Genomic DNA, 4,750 nt, shown 5'->3' on the forward strand with positions numbered 1-4,750 from the left:
ACTGGTAGCCTTTCCTCAGTCCTTCCCGGAAGGACACGAAAGGACACATAGCCTTTTTTACAAGGGTAACTGTATACTGAGGAAAGGAAATAATCAGACTTTCTGGGGGTCTATTGGATACCGGTTCTGAATCGATGCTGATTTCTGGGATCCCAAGAAATACTGTGACCCTCCAGTTCAAGTGGGATCTTGTGGAGGTCAGGTGATTAATGCAGTTTTGGTTGAAGTCTGGCTCAGTAAGTACACGGGGTCCTCAAACTCATCCCACGGTCATTTCCACATACCCAGAATGCATAATTGAAATAGACGTATTTAGAAGTTCTTATAATTCTCACCAACTCATCTATGCAATCAGGGCAATTATAGTTGGCAAAGCTAACTGGAAGCCTTTAGAGCTGCCTGGGCCAAAGAAAACATCGAGACAAAAACACTTTCACTTCTGCCCGAGAGACATTGCAGCTGTGGCTGCTGTGTCACATGTGTGTCAGTAGGTGGCAGAGAGGAGAGGCTGAGTCTATGCTCTGTGTTCCAACCAAAGAACATCTAAATGATTAGCAGCCTAATGGTCCCTGAAAAGGGGAACCTGAGACAAACCATGAGTCTGGCACCAGAGGTTCCAGGTAGTGAGCTCGCCTGAGATGTCCCTAAGTCCCAGGATGGAGGAACTAAAAGAACCCTGCCTGGGACTGGGACTTTGGGAGAAATAAGTCTTAAACAGACAACCCTTACAAAGGGTTACTTGGGCTGTCCAGGTGAGAAGTGAACCTTAATGACCACCAGACTGGTGCTGTGGGGTTCAGGTTGAACACCAGTCTGGCACCTCGCTGGCCTGGCAAGTGGGAGCTGGGGGAGCAATGGCTATTCCCAAAGAGGAGCCCTGCCTGGCAACATGATGCATGAGCAAGGCATAGCACTCCTGAGACCACTCCTTGGGTGACCCCAGAAAAAAACTCTGGGTGCCACTAAGAGGAGAAAGTGGCGGTGAAATGGAAGAGAAAGAAGCAGAAAGATGTGGCACAGTAAAGACAGTCAGAATTAGAGACTCAAGGGTAGTGAGGAACAGCCTGATGTGAGCAGCGGGTAATGCCACAAGGGACCATGGTGGGATCCTGGCCTGTGATGCCATCAGGACCACATCTGAGTTCCCAGCCCTGCAGTAACAGGGAGCTGTTACCACCAAAGGTCAGGCAGACATCCCTGTTCTGGGCTGACACCCGGGGAAATGTTGATGTCTAAAGACTGTGCAGAACTGGCCTCTACCCTCACCTGGGCCTAGTGGGAGAGCTGGCCCTGGAGGCATGAGAGTAGGAACACTGATACTGTCCCCAGCCAGCTGCAGTAATGGGAAGAGAAGTTCTTGCATATTGAGAGTTGCAGGTGAACCAGCCTCCAAGGTATGGTATAGGAAAATTGGTCTTGGCAGAAGATGCTCTCCTCCCCTCTCTTATCTCTCTCCAACTATAGCAGGCAGGAGAGCTGCCTGAGATCAAAAGAGTGGGAGAACTGGCTATGTCCTTCACAAGCTGCAACACACTAGAGAGTAGGCCCTGCATCTCATCTAGGCAGCAGGGTAGAGCTGGCCCTGGTGATGCAGGCTGTGGGTAAGTTGACCAGGAGGGCCTGAAAGCAGGAGAATAGGTAGGTTGACAAGTTCAGATACCTGTCAGGTCCAGATCCAGGGCTTTAAATTGGATCGTTCCATAGATGAACTTTGAGAGTACAGGAAGAGGCCAGTCTTACAGATCCAAAACTACAGAACTTCCCTGACAACAGGATATCTGAGAAGTGTCCCAGTGAGGTCCAGTATTGATAATGAGGCAGAAGCCAGAGGACCTAATACCAATCACTGCAATAAACATTTGTAAGCAAAGAAGTATGGACAAAAGTATATACTGTGGGATACACTGTGACACATTATACCTTCCACAATGAGATTTTCCTGTTAATGACAAGAGCTGCAAAGGTGGAGCATGGATACAAGGGGAGGGGGAGATGAGTGGGATTGGGGTGCATGATGTGAAATTCATGAAAAACAAAAATGTTTAAAAAAAAAAAAAGCAAGTAACATATCCCCGACAGAATTGAAGCCATTAATGCCACCATTAAAGGATTTGAAAGATACAAAGATTATGGTTCCTACCACAACCCCCTTTACTTTTCCAATATGGCCATTACAGAAGACAGATTATGTGGATTAATAGTTGACTATGGAAAACTCATTCAAGTCGTATCTCCAATTGCAGTAGTTGTACCAGATGTGGTGTCTTTATCTGAACAGATTAACACATCTCCTGGTAGAGGACAGGCAGCTATTGATCTAGCAAATGCTGTTTCCTCGGTGCCTATCCATAAGGGCCACCAGAAGCAATTCTCTTTCAGTTGCCAAGGCCATCAAGATAGCTTTGCAGTTTTACTTCAAGGATATATTAACTCTCCAGCTCTGCCTCATAACTTAGTTAGAGGCGACCTTGATTATATTTGTCCCACAAAATATTACATTGGTTCTCAATACTGATGAGTTATGCTTATTGTCCCAAGTGTGCAGGAGGAGAGAACTAGTTTGGACTTCTGGTAACATATATAAGCATCAGAGGATGGTAAATAAATTCAACCAAAATTCAAGGGCCTTCTAACTCAGTAAAATTCTTAGGAGTCCATGGTGTGGGCTGTGCAGAGATATTCTTTCCAAGAAGAACTATAAATAATGGAACCTGACTTCTCCCACTACCAAGGAAGAAGTAAGCCTATGTAGATACTGAGCATAGCACATTTTACACTTGCCTTACTCTAACCCATATAGATAGTGACTAGGAAAGCTGCTAGGTTTCAGTGCAGCTTGGAATAGGGGATGTCTCTCCAAACTGCTGTGCAAGCTGTTTTACCACTTGGACATATTGGCAGCTGACCAGGTGGGACTTCTGGTGTTAGTGGCAGACAGGGATGCTGTTTGACGCCTTTGGAAGGCCTGCACATATGAATCACTGAAGAAACCTTTGGAGTTTTGGAGCAAACAAGTGTAAGCCAGCAAACCATTTCTCCCCCAGCTTGCTTTTAGTTGTGGTGTTTCTTCATAGCAATAGTGACACTAACTAGGACAGTTACCAAGTTCAAAAAACCCAATATTCAAAAATTTAACCCAGAAAAACGAAATTTGGAATTAATTATCAAAAATTAAAAAGGGGGCAGGATCAGATATGAGAGGACAAAGAGAGAGTCAGAAATTTGAACAGAGGCGTTTAACAATGGAGGGTGGGGAAATGGGGGTAGCCACCAGAAAGACCCAGATGCCAGAAAAGGAAGAGGCTCCCAGAATCTAACGGAGATGAAATTAGCTGAAATGCCCAACAAAGGAGAGGAAGAATCTGTAAAGAATATACCTAGAGATTAAGCAAGGCCCCTCTTTGGGGATAAGACCACCCACCCTTCTCAAAATTTTAACCTAGAATTGTTCCTGCCTAAAAGAAATCCAGAGACAAAGTGTGCAGCTGTTGACAGGAACCTGATACAGCTGTCTCCTGAGAGGCTCTGCCAGACCCTGACAAATACAGTGGCAGATGCTCACCACCAACCACTGGACAGTGTGGGTTCTCCAACGAAAGAGTTGGAGAAAGGATGAAGAAGCTAAAGGGGTTTGCAACTCTATAGGAAGAACAATATCAACTAGGCACCCTGAAGCTCCCAGGGACTAAACCATCAACCAAAGAGTACACACAAAGCCACATATGTAACAAATGATGATGGCGCTGTCAGGAATCGATGGGAGGAGCAGTCCTTGGTCCTGTGAAGGCCTGGTGTCCCAGTGTAAGCTAAAGAAAGAGATGCCCATAAACATACAAGAAGCCTACAGAATTCCAAATAGATTGGACAGAAAGAAACTCCTCCCATCACGTAATAGTCAAAACATCAAATGCACTAAACAAAGAATATTAAAAGCAGTAAAAGAAAAAGGTCAAGTAACATTTAAAGGCAGACTTCTCAACAGAGACTATGAAAGCTAAAGTATCCTGGGCAGATGTTATACAGACCCTGAAAGAACACAAATGCCAGCAGAGGCTACTATATCCAGCAAAACTATAAATTAACATAGATGGAGAAACCAAGAAATTCCATGACAAAACCAAATTTAAACAATATCTTTCCAGAAATACAGCCTTACAAAGAATAATACATGGAAAACCTCAATACAAGGAGGGAAACCACACCCTAGGAAAAGCAAGAAAGTAATCCCTTTGCAACAAACCCAATAGAAGAGAGATACACAAGCATAATTCCAACTCTAACAAAAAATAACAAGAAGCAACAAGCACTGGTTCCTAATAAGTCTCAACATGAATGGACTCAATTCTCCAATAAAAAGATAGACTAACAGACTGGATACATAAACAAGACCTGGTATTTTGCTGCATACAAGAATCATACCTCAGTGGCAAAGACATGCACTTCTCAGAGTAAAAATGCCAGAAAAATTTTTTTCGTCAAGTGATTTCAAGAAATAAGCTGGAGAAGCCGTTATAATATCGAATAAATTGACTTTCAACCAAAGTTATCAAAAAAGATAAGGCAGAACACTTCATACTGGTGATTGATTTTTCCATTCAAAGGAAAAATCCACCAAGATGAACTCTCAATTCTGATTATGCTCCAAATGCAAGGGCACCCACATTCATAAAAAAAATTTTACTAAATTTCAAACCATATATTGTACCTCACACAATAATAGTAAGTGACTTCAACACTCCACACTCATCAA

General features: G+C 43.6%; 1 non-coding gene across 1 annotated transcript; it reads left to right on the top strand.

The window, feature by feature from the left end:
• Nucleotides 1–438: 438 nt before the first annotated feature.
• LOC116904712 lies at nucleotides 439–567 on the top strand. The gene has a single exon (XR_004388406.1). It is a non-coding gene; the product is annotated as a small nucleolar RNA SNORA17 (small nucleolar RNA).
• The last annotated feature ends 4,183 nt before the right edge of the window (nucleotides 568–4,750 follow it).

Source organism: Rattus rattus, chromosome 6 (assembly GCF_011064425.1).
Source record: "Rattus rattus isolate New Zealand chromosome 6, Rrattus_CSIRO_v1, whole genome shotgun sequence".
Lineage (NCBI taxonomy): Eukaryota > Metazoa > Chordata > Mammalia > Rodentia > Muridae > Rattus > Rattus rattus.